This window comes from Lagopus muta, chromosome 7 (genome assembly GCF_023343835.1).
Source record: "Lagopus muta isolate bLagMut1 chromosome 7, bLagMut1 primary, whole genome shotgun sequence".
NCBI classification, from domain to species: Eukaryota; Metazoa; Chordata; class Aves; order Galliformes; family Phasianidae; genus Lagopus; species Lagopus muta.
The window spans coordinates 50,213,466-50,232,622 of NC_064439.1; the positions used below are offsets into that span (position 1 = coordinate 50,213,466).

General features: G+C 43.5%; 1 protein-coding gene across 3 annotated transcripts in view; it reads right to left on the minus strand.

The window, feature by feature from the left end:
- GLI3 (GLI family zinc finger 3) overlaps positions 1 to 1,183 on the minus strand; it is a 203,718-nt gene extending 202,535 nt beyond the window's left edge. For 2 of the 3 annotated variants that reach the window (XM_048951158.1, XM_048951156.1), the window contains exon 1: positions 1,070 to 1,183. The gene's annotated coding sequence lies outside the window, so the exon portion shown is untranslated. Of the gene's footprint in view, positions 1 to 57; positions 138 to 1,069 lie in introns of all 3 variants that reach the window. The other variant, XM_048951157.1, reaches the window with a different exon arrangement.
- Positions 1,184 to 19,157: the final 17,974 nt, after the last annotated feature.

A 19,157-nucleotide genomic window follows, 5' to 3' on the forward strand; every position in this document is an offset into this window, starting at 1 on the left:
GTGGGGAGGGCAGCGCTCACAGCGGGACCTTCGTGCGGGGCAGGGCAGCTCGCCTACCTGCGGCTACGGGCGCTGCCATCCGCACGGACCGTCAGCGCGAACTCGAGCTGGAAAACGCATATATATCTGCGCTCAAACTGGCAGGAGGCCACGGACACCGGAGGATCGCGTTCAAAAGGGGTTGAAAAGAAAAAAAAAAATGATAGTAATAAGAACAGACCGGTGTGGTGGGGGGAGTGAGGGGGGAGGGGAGGTTCCTTTTATCTTTTCACGCTGTGTGGGGGTTTGGAGTGGGCGCCACGTGCTGCGGGGCCGCGCTGCCGTTCTCGGGTCGGCCGGGCCGGGGGAGCCGCGGTCCCGCGGCTCCCCCGGCCCGGCCGACCCGAGAACGGCAGCGCGGCCCCGCGCTCCCCCGCACACAAAGGCTTTACGCCGCCGCCCGGCCGGTACGCAACTTTCCCTGCCCCGCAGCGAACAACGGCCGCCCGCCCCTCCCGCCTGACAGCGCCTTCCGCGCCGCTCCCCCGCAAAGTTTGCGGCCGGCCTCCTCCGAGCCGGGGAACGCCCGCGATCCGCCGCGGGGCCATGTTGGGGTCGGCGTCGGCTCCGGCCAGCCCTGTGCTCCGAGAGCGGGACGGAGCGGCCGCGAACAAAGAACTTCTCGCCCCGCCGGGTACGTACCTGCCGCCGCCGAGCCCGAGCGGGCCGCGGTTCCCCACGCAGGGCCAGCGGGGCACGCCGCGAGCCGAGCCGGGGCGGCGCGGTGCGGTCCCGTCCCTGCCCTCCCTGCCCGTGCGTGCGCGCCGATCCGACATCGGCCGCGGCGATCTTGTAATCCGATCCCTTCTGACTCACTCGCACCGACTGACATTTCTGATTTGGTTCGACAAAAAGAGCGGGGCGAAAGGAGGGAAGGAAAAAAGAGAGGCGAGCGGCCCCCGCCGCCCCGCGTCCGGCGTTTCGGGACGACCTCCCGCTCCGTCCCGACCTCCCGCTCCGTCCCGACCTCCCGCTCCGTCCCGCGCCCGGCAGCCGAGAAGGAGCTGAAAGCACGGTGCGCGGTACTCACGTGTCGGAAAAGTTGTCCGTCCCGCCGCTCTCCGACTCGCGCGGATGTCTCGCAGCGCCCGCCGCCCCCTCCGCCGAGCGCTGCCCTCTGGCCCGGAGCGGGGCCAGGCTCTTTGGGGATAACTCCTAGTAATCCCCGCTCCCTCCACCGAACTTTCCCCCTCCCTCCCCTCGCAGCCGGCGGGCTTTGCCTTCCCCGTCCCTTGGGCCGGACTCGCTCCGGCCGGGGAGCGGATGGCGGGGCGCTGACGGCGGGCTGCGGGCTGCGCCCGGGGCTGCGGGTCGGGCCGCGGCCTGCCGGGCTGCGAGGCGCGCTCTCGGCATGACACCCCCGCTCCCCCTTCCTTCTCCTCCTCCTCCTCCTCCTCCCCCCGCCATCCCCCGGCCCGGCCCGGCCCGCCCCGGCGGCGGCCCGAAGGCGGCGACGGCCCGCCCACAGCCGGCAGGCGGCGGCGGGCCCCCCCGGCCGGCCCCTCCGCGCCGATCGCTCCCCTAGCCTCTCTCCTCCTCTCCCGTTCCATCCTTCGGGCCGTCCGCCGTCCCCAGCCGGACGGCCTCCTTCCCCTGCCCCAAAAACGGGGCTTTCTGGAGGAAACGCATCCCCTGAGCGGGGTTTCCCCGTGTGCGGGATTCACTTTCGTCCTGGCACCTCGGGCTTCCCTGAGCGACAGACTTGCAGGAAAGTTTCACCCAAGTCAATGCACTCCACCAAATAGCACTCCGAGGACAAAACGTGAGCCCACGGCAGAGGTGAAAGGTGCCTCTCCTCACCCCCAGCTCCTCGATGTCCCAGTCTGCCCCATCCCTGCTTCCCGTGCACAGAATAGTCCACAAACAGCAGCAACAGGTAGCCAAAGAGCACAGAACTTAATGCTTCCTATATCTTTCAGGAAACCCTGCATCTCGACAAGACTCCTTCTTTACTTCTTCCAGTAATGCAGATCTCTCTCCTGATGAGAGAAGCCTGAAAAAAAGGTGTATGAGCATTATTGCAGCCAGTTTCCATCAAGTCAGGCAGGTCTGGCTCTCAGGAAAAGTGTGTATTTTTAAGTTGTTGCCATCACAGTGTCAGATACTTCATATACACCTTTTTCATAACCCGGCTTACAACAGAGACAAGTAAAGATTTGTTACCAGTGTCAATGATTCAACAAGGTACCAGAAGCTCAGGCTACCCCAAGCAGTTGACAGGTTCCACAAAAATCAATGGTACTTGAAGACAGGCCTGCTCACTATCTGAAAATGAACAACCAGCCTTTGACACCAGCATTTGATAAAGCTCCCCTTAATATTGCCATTGAAAACGTTCTGCATCCTATTACAAAACAAAGCTGTAGTTAAGGTTTGGGGCACCTCAGTTCACAGCTTTTTTATAAACTGAGGGAAGGCAACCTTATCAACGCCACCAGATCTCTGAGTTTCCTCAGTGGCTTTATTTTCTTTTTCCACCTGGAAATCTCTGCAGAAGGATGGCTTTGGGGAAGCGCCTATAATTTACAGATGCCCCGATTGCACAGGCCGTGCTGGGCACATTTGTGCATCTGTTCCTCAGCACCAGATGCACTCCTGACTTTTTGGGACAGACACACGGCACTCAGATGCTCTCATGGCCAGGTACAAGACGTCTGACCTGCCAAGCTCTTGGGCACACCGGAGAGATGCAGGCAGGTGCTGGCTTGCAGCAGAGAGGACCGCAGTCTGGGAGCCTGCGATTTCACAGCATGCCAATGGGCAAACCTGTCCCTGCCCCAAATGAGCAGCGCACGGTTGCTCAACCAATGCTGCTGACAGGCTCAGGGCTACACAGGAAGAGGCATGTGCCACAGCCATATCTGAGCAAAGACATTAAAAGCTTATATTATTCCACCTTTTTCATCCCGTGCGACTTCCTTTTTGACTCTTGGGAAAATGTGAGTTGCCTTGTGAAAGTACAGTAATAGTGATATTGCACTGTTTTGGCCTAGATATAGCCATGTAAACAGGACAGAAGGGGAGGGCTCAGCATCTTTAGTTAGACCTCTGTATCACTTTAAGAGTTATATGGTTCTTTCAACTTACTGATCCCTCTTTTCTTTTCCTATGTGTTGCCAATTCCTTCATATTTTTGCAGTCTTTTTTTTTTTTTTTTTTTTTTTTTTACCCCACACTTTTTTTAAGTTTGGATAATGAAAGCCTGCAAAAATAACAGCGGAAATTAACCTGTGTAAAAAGTGTTACCATATACTCGAAACAAATTAATGGGGAAAAATCTGTTCATCTAACCATTTATCATTCGGAATTAATAATCTTAAGATGTTAATTTTGACAGTAGGTAGAACAGAAGTTCAGATGGGCACGATCTGAAGTTGAGGGTAGCAGCTCGGATTGCTATGACTCTTAGGCTTACAAAAAAAAAGAACTGCTGTTTCCTGGGATTTTTGGCATCTTATGCCATAAAAGTATATTTTGCCCTTTTAAAAAAAATCTGATTCACAGTTCAAGGCACAGGTTTCTGATTTTAATAAAATAAAAGAAAACCCTCAGCTCCCCCATCAAAATTAAGGCAGTCAAGAAATGTTAAAACCTAAAGAGCAGTTAACAGTTGTTTGAGCTCTGCTTGTGGAAAATAAAAAAATAAAAAATAAAAACAAAAAGAACAGAAAGATTTCTGATGTATTCCCGAGCAGCAAAAGTCTTGAGAGAAGAGAAACACAGAGAAAACAACCAAGTTTTCTGCTTGCGCCTGTCTGAATGGTCAGACCAAGCAGGAAATAAGAGATGAAGGGAAGAGGGTGACATTTGCCATTTGAAACATATTGTAAATGTTTCAACACCTTGACAATGAGGCACATAACAGAAGCTCAGAGCATCCAAGACCCTTCAGCTCCACAAAATGAAAATGGGCAGCTCTGTGGAGAGACTTGCCTTTCTTAAAACCTTTCATGTCTGCTTCAGAGGAATCAAACTTGAAAGAAGAGCAAAGACAAAAAGTATTATTAATAAAATGTATTGACTTATCCACACACCTAGATTGCCCCTCCAAGAGAGCCAGAACTGTGAGACTTGTCTATGATGCATCCTTGCAAAGAGGAATTCCCTCATGCAGAAGACCTGCCAGTCAGTGCCAAAACCCATCTCTCTGGCAGAAGATACCACAGCCACAGGGCATTTCTGCCCAAAAACAGCATCACCTACAATCCTTGTGCATTTCTGCAGCCTGCCTTATATCCCCACTTCTTCTCTGCCCCAGCCTTGAAAAATATAGGCCTCCAGGCTCTGCAATTGTATTTCCCTTTTGCAGCAGTTGTTGTTCAAGGAAAGCACGATCATGTACAGGCGTTGTGCTGACAGCAGCTTCAATGCAGAAGACCTGATACTAAGTCACACCGAGAATCGATCTTCACACCACCCTCAGTTGCACCACACTCCACTTCTTCTCCAGTGACAGTGAGTACTCAGCCTCTGGAGATCTTCAGCACTGCTGGAACCTTTTATTCTTTTGGTTCCCCACTCCACCTCACAAACATCACTTGAAGCATCGGCACCCAGGTCCTCATGGGCAGCCGGGCACCCAGCCTGCTGTTGCTGGTTATCCAGTCAAGTGTCACCCCCTAGCAGACAAAGCTATCATGACATGGTTTTGCCAACAAGAAAATTGGGATAAATTCTGTGAAATGGCTACATCTGCTGTGTTTTACCACAGTCTTACCAGGCAACCCCAGGAAGCACAAGTGATGTGCTAGGACACGGAGCAATAGCATCAATTTATGCATTTATGCATTTATGCAATATCCATGGAGCAGTAGCCATTACACGAGAACTTGACCAGCATGTCTCACTCCCACCCATGCAATCTGCTTGTTGCAGGACTGTCTGTTCAGTGCAGCAGAGAGGTCTCAGGAGGTAGCTGGTGGAAGGAAAATAGGGCAATGTAAGGAAGATAAATGGGTAGATTGCTCTTAAGTAGGGAAAGAGCCAGTTCTTCTGCAGTGAAGAACCAGTTCTTCTCCTGGCTTTGAGCTGTATTATGTACCACTGCAGACTAAGAGAATTTGATCTAATTCAGCTCTTCAGCAGAAACCAAATCTCTTTGGCAGTATAGTATTTATTACATTCTTGAAGGAAAACTGGGAGATGGATAATAAAACTCTGGAACCAACATAATGATTTTTCTTACAGTGTGGCTGAAACTTTTTACCTTTCCAGACTAATAACAAAATACTGCAATATCATCATGTTGTGGGACGCACTTAAACTTACATAAATATTATTGGACAGGGAATTATTAGTCAGGAAAGTTTTGTGGGTTTTTTTTTTTCTTGCTTGTAATTCATTGCATTTCAATTATGTTCTAAGATTAAACCGATCCTATGAATTTGACTATCATTTTCAAAAATCCTTTTACTGACACATGCCAGTTTTCAGCACAATTTTTTGTTTTGCTTTAAATTCACTTCATTATTTGTTTGGTTTTTTTTTTTTAATCATTATTACTGGCATTGAAAAAAAAATGGAAAATTATTGGGAAATATCTGGATTTTTCAGTATAGCAATCATCATTCAAGAGTCTGAATTTTCCATTTTTCTCACTATTTTCTCACCATAGCCCTTCACAGGACACAACATACATAATCATTTCCCGTGATCCGTAGTGAGGAAACTATGTCTGCTTTCTCTATTAACTTCAGGGATCCTGCTAGATTTCAGTGGAAGAAAGACTGATCTCTAGTGATCAGGATTGTCTCTCCACTGTAGAAGATCATCTCTTATCCACCATCCTCTTCCTCTGGTTGTTTAATCTAGATAATCTAGCCAGCTGTTTATGCCCTTGCTATCAGCAGGTTTGAATGCCTTGCAATAAAATTAATGGGTCGAGGCCCAGTGAATTTTTAATCTCCTCTAATCTTAAATATGTAAGGATATCCTTTCTATTTATTCTTATTAGCTTTGCTGCGATTCCTAATGGAAAGCTGGGGCTTACACATGGACTAAAAGAGCATTGGTTTCTGCAGGATCTTCTGTTCTTGTGGGCTGGCTGCAGAGAAAGCCTGAGCCCATCAGCTCTTAAGCATAAACTTCAGTTCAATATACTTCTACCCTCTCTGATTTTAACATATAGTTGCATTAAAAGCACTTTGTTATTACGAATGTCAGCTTCATAAGAAGAATGTTTTCTTCTTCTTCCAAGAAACTCAAACTTTTTTTGTGTGTGTGTGCTCCTTTAGTCTGTGACCATAAATATATCCAAGAAAGAGGCACAGGGAGTTTCCTTTGTTTGCTATTTAAGAGCACACGTACGTGTAAATTATCAGAGAAGAGGCACACAGGGAAAAACAAAGTCTGTCAAACAAGTTGCTGCCAGTAAAGACGCCAAAATCATAAAAATCCACATAGAACAAGCGTAAATAGTTTATCTCCTTTTTACCACACTATAATAAGAAAAGGAATTGCTAATGGTGCTGATATTTACATTGCTATAATTAGATAAATCATCATTAATATCCCCTCTAAATGACCTGGGATACTTTCAGTCTCTCTCAAGGGAATTATTTCAGCTTCTCTCCAGACTGCATGGCTGGGCTATACATGAAAGAATTTAGCAGCATTTTGCAAGCCACAAGCCTTTCTGCAGGAGATGGAGATTATAGACTTTTCTCCTGGCAGAATTTAAACCAATTCTTTGAATGAAATAATCTGTATCAGAAAAAAAAGACAGTTTTCCTAGCATATCCAGTCCTGCTCCAACACTGCCTGGTGTAGCTGTGTCAGTCATGGGTGGGAAATATCACAAACACAAAGGATCTGTCAAAATGCCTTTTTTTTCCCCTCTTTTTTCCCCAGTTGTTGATGCAGTGAATTGGAAATACGCATTTTGAGGTAAAACATGGCATTCAGACACTCCCCTAGGAAATGACTAGATTCTTTTCCCATAAGCCTTAAATCTACTAGCCCATATTTTAAAGTTAAAGTATTCTCAAATACCGTGGAAAGCTTGCAGTCTTCAGATTTTTCATCAGCCTCTTAAATAATTACTGTACTAGCTGGGGTTTGTCCATTTTCATAGTTCAAATTCAAGGTATTTATCTGCTTTTTTTAAATTGCAACAGGAAAAACTGAGCATCCAAGCCATTTCATTTTAGCTACACGTAACTACACTTACTATTTTCTTAATGTCTCTTTCGTAAGGATTTAATGCTTTGCTACTGCTCAGGTATCCCCAGTTGTCCCAGGCAAAGTATGAAAATAGCATCTGCCCATTAGACGGCTTTCCACATGCATTCAGAAGTCCCTGAGAGCTGCTTGTTTATCCTTCGTGGCCACCTGGGTGCAGACTCAAATCTCATCAGCACCCAAGCCAGTTTACTGGTCTTAATCTTCAATTCCCAGTGGACAGTTGTCCTTGCAGAAAGATACTGTGCAACACATTTGATGATAACTGGATAGGAGACATCTGAGATTAGTGAATCTGGGGCATGAATTGCTCTTCCACCAAGACCTCATGTGATCTATCTATATCTACCTCTCTTAATCTCCCAGTCTCACATCTATCTCTCTGTACCAGTTGCTGGCTTAGTCCTATTGTGAACGGGGCACTGAGCTGTACACCCACCAAACGGATCAAATAAAATGCCTGTATCGCACCAGATGACAATTTGGAAGGACTGTCAGTGAATTTATTCCCACCACGACCTCTGGTATCATGTTCTGAATCAGGCTACGGCCCAGAAATGCAGTAAACCTAGCTTCACATCTTCTAGTGATGGATGAAAAATGCTATGCAACTTCAATGTAAAGTTATTGTCGGTAGAAAATTAGTACCTCATGCAACACTAACAAGTTTGAACAGTTGGGATTTATACCAGGTTAGGTATTTTCTCTTCAGCTGCAGTCAGCATATCTGTATTCCACAGAGGGATGGTGAAGGACTCACGGCAGGTCACGTTGTCACCGGTGTGATATGTGGCTGCATAAAGCTCTCAGTAACTGCAGATGACAAAAGTCACATGCTTAAATATGCATGCATACGCATCTACACAAATGCTTTCATAGCCTCTAATTTTTCCTATGGTTATTTTTCCTTGCATGTAATTCACGTCAGATTGTTTGAGCCCTCCATTCTCCTTGCCTGCAAAAGAAAAAAAAATACATTCATGAGAATCTGGGAGGAATTGGCTGTTCTGATCCTGAGATATGGCCCCCTTTTGAAAATAGCCTCATAATCAGTTCTTTGATGTTACTTTTAAAAATTTCTTAGGTAAAAATTAAAAAAAAAAAAAAGACTGTAAAATACATTATTGTTTTTCCTGTCTATTATTTCAGGCCCAGAATTGAAAGACTAAGAAGACAGTTTTCAATATTACAATGAGTTAGCTTTGTTTCTCCCTAGATCTAGTGAGCAAAGGCACACAGGAAAGCATGCAGGGATTTTGGGAAGAGGAGGCTATGATCCACCCACCTTTCACCATGCAAAGTCACAGAAGTGCTTTGTAGAAGTTTGTATACGAGTCCTGTGGTGCAAAACCAGCTGCCTTCAGCACCAATGATCCCGTGAATGGCAAACCCTATCACTAGTGTTCTGAAGTCAAGCACGCTGCCAGGTAATGAACTTCATAGCAGTTTTCAAGCCCTAAATGAGAGCAGCTACCATATTTCGACTCAGCAGTCATTTTCACCTTTTGTGTCAAGTACATATCTTGTCTCTCCAGTCAGTAGTAACATTCTCACCTTTCATTCCACAGCACTGAAGTCGGTGGAATTTTTGCCATAGTCTTGGATGGGCATAAGGAGTGTAGCTAATTCTTTTGAATTTACATTTAAAGTAGATATTCATGTTCAGTATTTTTGCAGGACTTCTCCCTAAAGAAGTTACTTGGAAAATAAAGAGCAGGAGAACAGCGTTTTCTTTATGAAATTATGATACTTTGTCAACTTGTCTCCAATTTGTCAACTGTTGGCAAGTTAATCTAAAAAATACCTAATAGATTGGAAGAGCTTTGTGTTATTTTGCTTGAACCTAAAAGGTTTCAGTCCTGCAGTGCTCAAGCAAACAAAAAGTCTGTGAAATTTTCCTTGAATAAACATTTCAGGCTGGTGCTAACTTGTTATTGGTACTGACACATCCCAGCAATTGGCCAACCAGGGAAACACCAGACAAAGAAAACAATGTAAGATGTGCCATAATATATAGTCCTGCCTTTCAGGCCAGTAAGGCAAAACCAAACACAGGTTTTGAAAAAAATCCCAAGAATTACAGTATTTTTAGGCAGGAGGAACCACTTCAAGATCTGTACATTTACCCAGCACAGTAAGATCAGTGCTCCTTCAAAGGCACTAAGAATTTTTTACAATGGAGACCAACAATGGTTTTATGATTATCAAAATCATTTCAAGTAAAGACCACAAATAAAGAGAAAAAACAAGCTTGCAGAATATCTCAAAATGAAAAAATAAGTTATCAAGAATATGAGAAACTGGAAAAAAAAATGCATGCCACACAGAATGGTTTCGCATATTCATTTTACACTCATCAGTTCTGCAAAATCTAAAGGAAGAATGACAAGTGCTATAAATGCATGTCCACTCTGTGTTCACTGTAAGCTTTACTTTTTTCCTTTCAAAAGATGTAGCCACGGTGTGGATGAGTGATTTCTTTTTCTTTTCCTTTATTTATTATCCTATTCTCTCAAATTAATTTTGTCCTTATATCTTCCTTTCAATTACTACTAGAGTTAATTGAGGGCTGCTCTAAAAGCAATGCCTCCTATTTTATTATGTTGGCCCACAATGTCAGAGGCAGATGTTGGTAGTATGGCAGTAGAAGCTGGATCTTGCTGTCAAAATTGCAATGCATGTTGTTGCCATGTGATGACTGGCAGCAGAAGGGCATCTAAACTACTTTCATTTAAATATGGCTTTCTGGATACGCAGTACTGCTTGGTGCATAATCGTAATAAAGTAACATCAGGGTGTTTGCAACCAATAAATTTGTGTCTCATCTTTATGAGATGTGCTTAAAAAATAAAACCAAAATACAACTTAAATCTCTTTAGTTCATTTTGGTTATTCAGTATGGCAAAGATTCCTTGGTGAAGAGAATGCCAGAAAATAGAAACTGCTAGGCTAAGAAGTTTTACTTCATGGCTTCATAGGCAGGGAAGATACAGCAAAGGCAGAATGGTAGCCAATGCTCACATGGTTCTGGGATCTTGATTTTGAACAGAAATAAATAAATACTCATGAAAAGCCATACAATGTAGTAGAATGTTTGAGTGAAGAATTGAAAGTCTGAGGACGCTGTACAAGTGAATTTAAGAAGGTTGATGGGTACTTTTCATTTTTGTAGATGAAGCAGAAGAAATTTATATGCAGAAAGCATATACATATAAATATAAATCAGATTCATATCATTACTAGATGAGAGAACTCTACTTATCTTTCACTATATACAGCTTCATGACTACCCACACTGTGGCCCAGGCTTAAATAAGATCAGCTAATGTGTGGAAAACATGAAACTAAAGAAACAATGCTGGTAAATAGACAATAGCTTTGTGGAGAATTTATAGCTGTGATATTGTTTCCATCCTCTAAACATGTATATGCAGATAACATTTGATCAGTGCAGATCAATGTTCAGAAGAGCTTCTTCACTCATACTTAGTAGCAGAGTTCATGTTTACTCCGCTTAAAGAAGCTAAAAGCTCATCCCTCAGGTTGGATTTCTCATCTCGACAATCTTGACAGCTGTGATTTACCCCTGCTGGAACAGGTGACTAAGGCAAGGTAGATCAATCAGTCTTTGGAAATCCAGGGCTGTTTTGTCTTGCTGTCTGCAAGGAATTCACTGGAAGAGGGTAGGTGCAGGCACTCAGACCAATCCCACCTGGGCTCTGACTTTCCAGCTACCTTAGCAGTGCTTTCTAGCATCTGTGCCTCTTTCCTGGCAGCCAATGACCTTGACTGTCTGTGACTTTTGCATCTGCCCTCTTTACCTCTGCCTGATAAAAGTGCCCCATACAATACTCCTACTATGATAACATAAATAGAACCCTATTCATGAAGCCTCAGCAGTATAGACTACCACAAGCACAACAAGCCCATTCCTTGTCTTCTATGCTTACTTCCTGAAGAATCCCAAGGAACATAAGATTCCTCCATTTAGTGCAGCTGAAAAACCTACCAAATGCTCAGAAGTGATAACTGCAATAATGACATTATTCCTCAGACACTCTGGAGCCTATTAGAGTGAACTTTGTTTGTATAGGAAACCAGGGTAATGCAGCACTGCAAAACAATCTTCACTGTCTTCTGCTCCAACCACAAAGCTGCGAGCTTCTACCTGCCATCTCCATACATGGAAGGGAAGAGAAGCACAAGCAGTTCAAAATATGCAGGAAACCTCCACCCATCAAGGCAGACCTCCAAAGTCTGTGTGCAGTAAGACAATGAACAGGGTTTACTCATCTCCACAGAGCTTGGAAAAGGTAGTTCTTATCAGTGTTATGTTGGAGGAATTGTTCTGGAGTAGAGAAAAGCTTAATTTATGGTTATGCTCCCCAAATACCATTTAGCAGGCTAAAGCATGATTAATTTGTTCTGCCATTTTGGGTGTGAGAGGGTGTGCTGAGCCCAGATATCTGAGCAGTCTAATATCACTCACTATATCAAACCATTCAAAGTTCCTTCTTCCACAGCTCAGCCTGTGCAAGGAGGTTACAGTTAGCAATCTACCTTTGGTGTATGATCTGAGATGAAAATTTATCGCTCCTTATCTCTATTCGCAAAGAACAGAAGCAATAGCCAGAGAACACACACTTTATTAAGAATTTCTTGGGTCATACATAAATTCTTTTGGTATTGATATTCTTTATACCACACAAAGAGCAGCGTAACTTTATGGTCTAACCAAGACAATTTCCATGGAGCAGGGAGAAAATGTGTTGGCTTCAGAATCACAGATGCATTATACATTTACACGCAGTATTCCAGAGAGCTTTTTATAAGCCCAGGTATCAAACTGTGATTGACTGTTGCGTTCTGCTCTTTCTGCCAGGGTGAAGATCAGTGGGCCATATTCTACAGCCCTTGTTCAGTTGCCTCTCTGTGTTTTACTGCCTAAGTCTGGGAGACATCAGTGAGGAAGCTTCTTCCAGCCAGAAAAGATGAATAAAGACTTCAAAAAATAGCCCTGTACTTGGTCTGCTATCTATTCAAAATGTGTTCAGACTTGCAGTAACAATATGAAGCTGTAGCTTCTCCAGATCCCCAGTTTCAAACAGCATAGATTGAAATGCAGAGGCAGATGAGCAGCAGCAACTCTTCCTATGTCCCAGGTAGGAAAAGATCAAAACAGGCCCTTTTCTGAAGGGAAAGAAGAGGTCTGGCCTCTTTTCCAAGTGTGTAAAGAGAAAAACATCCCATGTCCTGCATGTGGCAGCCATGGGCCCCTGGGGTAGGAAGGAATGTGAGCGGCCCTGCTGCCCTGGTCTCTGCACACAGCTCACTCTTGTACATGGTGCAGTGCATGGGATCCATCCTTGCAGCTGGGCCAGCCTCAGGATGCTGTGAGCTTTACAAATGCAAGCCTATGCCAGCTCCTTGTGCCCAGTGTAAGCCACAAGCAGATCTCTGCATCTTGAGCCAGCTACCATGATCGTCCAAGACAGGGCTGTGGTGAGGGTGGGTGAGGCGGTGGTGAGTCTGGAGGTGATGCATGGATGAATCATGGGAATGAGGTCTGCTTTGGAGAAAAGGTAACCAGAGATAAATGTGAGGGAAAACGTCCTTCTCAATTAGTGTTGAATTCCAGCTATACAGCAAGAAGTGGAAAGCTAACCCAAGCTGTGAACATGAGTAATAAATGGGTACACACCCTTCCAAAGTGGCAGATATTATCCCTACCATAACTTCTGATTGTTTTCCCCATGTTATTACCAGCGACGCAGTCTTATCTGGATGGCTCTGCAGCCAGCTGGCCTTCCTCCAGGCCCCAGCCTCGCATGCCAGGGGAGACAATCAACCCTCCTAGCCAAACTGCAAAAGACAAAAACATAGAGTTGTGTTTCATCTGCAGAACTGAAGACAAAAAGCAACCCACGAGTCCCACAAATCTGCCTGATTGACACAAAAACTTATTCTTTAAAGAGGGTCTGGCAAAAGTGAATGGGAAACCCTTGTGTATTTCGGGTCAGGCAGAGAATGGACATCTTAATGTGGCCCACAGTGAAGTCTGTAGTGAGCTGGAGGGCACACACATGGAACTGTGCCTCCATCAGTCTCTCTTACACTTATTCTCACAGTACTGGTGAAGCTGCTTCTGCTTATGGAGGTTCCAATTCATGGGTTGAAAACCCCCTCCTTTCTATAGGGAATAATTATGCTTTTTTTTTTTCCTGGAACATCAGAAGTGCCTGAGTGTGTTCCTGCTTATACAACAAACATGTAGTGATTTTCATAATTTTGGCTGAAATGTATTAAACAGTAATTTTATCCTGGTAAAGGTGTGGAATTATTGGATTAATGCAATGTTCTCATTCTTCCTTACTTCTGGAGTAATTTCTTAAGTGTACAACTGAGAGCCGAGTGTCTCTCTGCTGGACACAATAGTTGTGAAGCTAAAAGATATCAGTTACTACATCAAACTTATTCCACCAGGTCTATTTCAATGCCAATCTTACTTTCCCTCATCTTTTAAAAAGTTCAAGATTTCACAATTTTTCTGAAACCATGTGATCCTCCTCCACTATTTTTAATTCTCTGGAGTGTTTGTGCTAAAAAGGCACTCTTTAGAAAGATGTATGTTTGGTGTTTGCAATCCCAGAGCGCATTCAGAACAATTCTGCTGAACTCATTGAAATTATCTCAGCATAAATCTGGTTTCAGTGAGAGAGACTTGAAGTAAAACAAATATGTATTTTGTAACTGGTCATTGTCAAGCTGATGTTTTTCATGAGTAAACGCAGAGGATTTACTCACAACCGATTTCGGTGTCACTGCATCCGTGTACATGAGCGGTACGTTTGGCTCAGAATCTCCTCAGGAGGTGTATTAGTCAGACAGTAGATCAAAAGCAACACAGATAAACAAGAGAGAGATAAAATATCGTCTCTAGAAGTCTGTGAGCATTTCCACAGAAGAAATACCACCATTGGGATGTTCTTTAACATGAAGATGTGTCATTACTCAGATGTTTAATTCAGAGTGTACAATAATAAATACAAATAAGCACTTTTAAGAATCTGGTTAACAATCTTCAGGGCAATTCACTACACTATTATTTTTCTCAAGGCAAGAAAGTTGTATTTGCATTCATATTTTCTTATTATCAGCACTTTATATTTTCAGTCAAACGCTCCATAAAACTGAGTATCCTTAGGTCCTACAGAAGAGAGGAGCGCCCTGGAGGGAGGATGGCCAAACTCATGGCACAAATAGGCACTCATTTATGCAGTTAATGCACAACACACTCACTTATTGCAGCTAATCTGTCTAAGGGATGGTTGTACACAATCAGACAATACAATGGCATAACTGTCAAAGTCATTCTTTTTACATCTTTAAAAGGTGCCTTTTGGAAAGAAAAAAAAAACCAAAAAACCAGCTTTTTAATAAATATTTTAATAGGCATAATGAAATTCTGCCCAAAATATCCACAGAGGGCACTCAGTAGGAAACTGGTCAGTCTTTACAGGAAGCCCACTTTCATGCAGATGCTGGTTTGCACTCACCATAAACAAGTTTGCTGTGTCTGCTCACACAAACTCTCTCTTTCCTTCCTCCTGCAATCTACAGCACCTCTGGTACATCTGGAGCTTCTTAATTCATTTATATTCCACACTCTGTCTGCTTACTTCCCTGGCAGCTTTTACCCCATTTCTCACAATGGGAAGAGCTCTTAAAACCTTGTGGGCAGTAACACGACTGCTGAGGCCAGAAAAGGAAATTCGGCTCCAAACACAGAGATGGGGAAGTGTCTGGTGACTGGAGGGGTTCATTAGGGAGTGATGGAAAGTGTTAGGGGTGGAAGGAGGAGAGAAGGCGTAGAAATAGAAGGGAGTCAGACATCTGGTTGGAAAACTCAGGAAATGTTAAAGCAAAAAAAAAAAAAAAGGGTTAAAAATACATTAGTCCACAGTTGACCCATTTTCATGAGTTGGTTACAGCTGTAGGATGAATTTGGGCTGAAGGGGTGGGCGAGTGCATGAAGAACTGGAAGACTTTAATCTTAAAAAGCAAACGCAGTGGGAAGGGAATGCGTATTCTTTTGCTTTGACTAATTTCTTTCGCCTTTGCTTTTTTCAGTAAGTCCTGGCAGGGATTTGCTCTGCCAGGGGCACTTCGCTGTGCAACTCTTCTCAGGTTACACCGGTCCTGTTTCCAGCTGCAAACAGGCTCGAGGGCATTGCTGAACCGATGGGAAGCGCTTTGCTGGGGGTATGGTCAGACGGTGATGACCCAGGCAACTAAAATGCATGGAAAGAACACATATTTTCTACAGACAGATACCACTTTTCTGAGTATGCTGCCATGAAATGACTCTGTGCCGCATCAAGAGGCAGCCGTGGTGCAGCTGCTACAAACACTTTGAAAGAGCCCCTTTGTTTAGATACTAGGAGTTTAAACTTCATTCTCCTAACCTGTCAGGTTCTAGTTATAGTTTTTCCGGAGAAAACATGACCAGTTTTTGCATTTTTATAAACTCTTGCTTCTAATATTTTTCTTCCTTTAGCCATTTAAGTTCCTTTTTTTTGTTCTTTTTTTTTTCTTTTTCTTTTTTTTTCATGCTTATTTGAATTTTGTCCAAAGAAATTAATTAAACTTGAAGGACGTGATATTTGCTTCTTGTTTCAACCTCTTTCCCAGATTCCTGCTGCTGGGCGTTGCCCTTAATTAACAGCATTTTTGTTTGAAATCACATACTTAATGATCCCCATGTTCTCACCCTTTTGTTTGGCTTCGCTTCTTTCCTACTTCCTTGTTCCGTTTCTTTATTTTTGTTTGTTTTGTTGTTGTTTAAAAGTTGTTTGTTTATTTGCAAAGACTGTGCTGTTTATCCAAGTGAATAATTTCTTTAAGTGGAAAAAGAAAAGCCAGGCCAATTTCACTGCTACTTTACTGTCTCAGCTTAATAGCTCTGTGGTTTCTTTTTGTGTGTGTGTGTGTGTTTCTAATTCCAGCTGTGCAACACACATCAAACCAGTCTGTCGTTATACCTCTTGGTAAGCTATGCTGCTTAACGTTTCATTTAAAAAACAATTAGTCTTTCTTCCCCTCAAGAAAACAAAATGAAACTACAGTAATATTCTTTCAGTTATACCCACAGATACTGGATAATTGATTTCCACTGTACATTAAAAAAGCATTTTTCTGTTTTGTTGGCAACACCGGGCCTTTTTAATGTAATTAATCTCTCAAAAGGTAGAGTGATTCAATTAGGATAACTTTTTAATGGAAATAGCGAGATAACAAAAGACAGAACTTTCCAAAGTCAGTAGGGTAGTCTTGTGTGACTTCTCCACGAGAGGAAAGCGTCCCACTTTGCATCAACTGAGTTTCATCACTGAAAGGAGGATAGAGCCTAGGGGAATCACTCTGGGGCTGAGCTGCTTGCAAGAATATTTTCTTTCCCACGGTAATTAAATATTATACACTTCTATGTATTCCATAAGAAGCCCCATATTGTCCACAACAGCAAACAAAACATTTTTCTGAACAATCTTTGATAAACCCCTTAGGCGTGCAAAGTTAAGAGGAATTCTTGCAATACAGAATTGATGAGATGAGTGCAAAATGTGTAAAGGTTTGTTATATCTTGAACGGGAAAGAAATGTTTGGTCACTGTTTCTTTCTCAGGAACTCCTCTCTTGCAGCTGGGCAGTAACATGCTGCTGATCTGCTCGGGAGCTGCTGGTGACAACACCAACATGAGGTGACCTGCTGAGGCCAGTAGCTGGGCAGCAAAGGCAGCACTTCTTTCAGCATCCCTCCTCAACCACCTGCTCTGCAGATGCAGCAGAAAAGCAACTGCTCTTTTTAAGTCTGTGTGAGGATGTATGGTGACTTCACTTATGAATAACCGACTCGGGCAATGCAAGCTGAAGACTCTGTGGCCTGAAGAAGCTCAGGACTAACGCCTATTGGGTTTGAGGCCCCTATCTACTTCAGTAGTATGTACAAGAAGCAACACTTCTTTATGTGATCAAAAATCACCTTCTCTTATTAGGAGTGAGATAATGTTACTGAAACCAGCAAGAAGCAGTATTTCTACTTACTGTGTTCAAAACCAGTCAGTGTTTAAGGACTGGCTTGCACAGTCCCTACTTGAGCCCCAAAACATCAGAAATCTGCTCTTCATTAAGGTTTTAGGTCATATGCCATTCATCTGTGTGCATGGAAACCTACTGTCGCTGGCTTGTGGGATTAATGTGCAGATCAAAACCAGCATATAGCCTCCTTCGTGCTGGACTTCTCCAGTAAACGTATTTCAATCTGAAGCTGTAAATGACTTAAACTTCAGGTCCTGACTGTTCATGTTCCATGCCCAAACCTCCCACTGACACGAATAAGGAGGGACAGGTAGAAAATGCACGATGTTTTGCTTGTTCTCATGGGCAAAGACTATGGCATTTCCTACAAAGAGAACCTAATCATCTGAAATGATATTTACTGTTGGTAAAAATAACTTAAGTCAGACTAAAGAAGATTGGGAAACAACCCTCCCCCAACCTCCTTTCACCTCTAGAGTGACTAAGTAATCGTTTGTTTTAAAGCTTGGCTCATATTCCTTCTACATTTAGATAATAGAGAAATGGAACACATCCAGTGAAAACCACCAACCATCCATGAGAAGACCACAGAAGTCAGACAGATGCAGGCTCACTTAGCTGGACTTGGGAAAAAACTACTGAAAAGAACTTTTCCAGAATTCAACCCCTGCGTTGTGCAATGGAGAATTACAAAGTCTCTGAGAACACGCTAGCAGAGCTTGCACACGACTCAGAAATGCCTATATAGCAAAACCAAAGGACAGGGTTTTGCAGAGCGGTCAGCCAGAGAGAGATTTGTTGATGATGTAATACTTGTAACTCGATAATCTGCTTGAGAAACATGAAGAAGTTCCTGGAAGTATTTTAAATTGCCTTGGAGCATGCAAGTTTATTTGTAGCTGAACAGTTCAAATAAATCCATGTTAGAAAAAAAAAATACTGATGTCTTCATTAGCTGAGCTTGATTCATAAGACAAAGCCCATTGATATTAGCATCTCCTTTTTGAGCTCTGCAGTTTGGCTAACAGGCCGGACAGCATTGCTGACAGTACAAATTACTGACTAATGCCTTCAGACACCTTAATGGGGAAATAGGATAAAACATGACACAGTACAGATATTTACACCAATGTGCCACCTCTGTATCCCATATCCCAGGTCATACTGTCCTACTCTCTGCTCATCTATCAGCGACTACCAATACATTGGCTTTTAGAAATCACTGGATGAAAGTACAAGCAGCACCACAAACACTAGGAGGCAAAAAATGACCACTTCTCAGTCAGTAAAATTGCTCAGTAATATTGGAGGCCTGCAAACTGCTAATCACAGTCAAGAGATCAATCAATGAGAGAGGTTTACAACTTGGTATTGCCAAAAAAACCAAACCAAAACTGTCAACCACTTTACAGATTAGGCAGTCACCTTTGTCCCTCAATCCTGCTAAAATTCCCACTGAAACCTCCTCTTCCACCATCATCAGTGCTCCTCCATCACATTTGGTTTATTTACAGCACTTGTTGAGTGAGGACAATTCCAGTTCTGCCAAGAAGATTGTGTGTTCAATACATCTCATGATGCCCCCATAAAACTGTACCAGCATGTTTTCTGAAGGTAGAAGGAAGGTGCAAACATAATAGAAGTAATAAGGAAAAGAGAGGAAATTCTCAGGGCTGTTATTCTGTGTGGCTGCTGCTCTCATCTTTTAAGAGGTGAGGAAAGATGTAGGCCAAAGTACAGTCCAAGGCCTCTATGGGCTATGGAGTCCAAACAGCCAGCCATATATGTCAGCTGTGATGACTAAACATTATTGTTACATGGTGATAAAGACTAAATGGGGTCCTA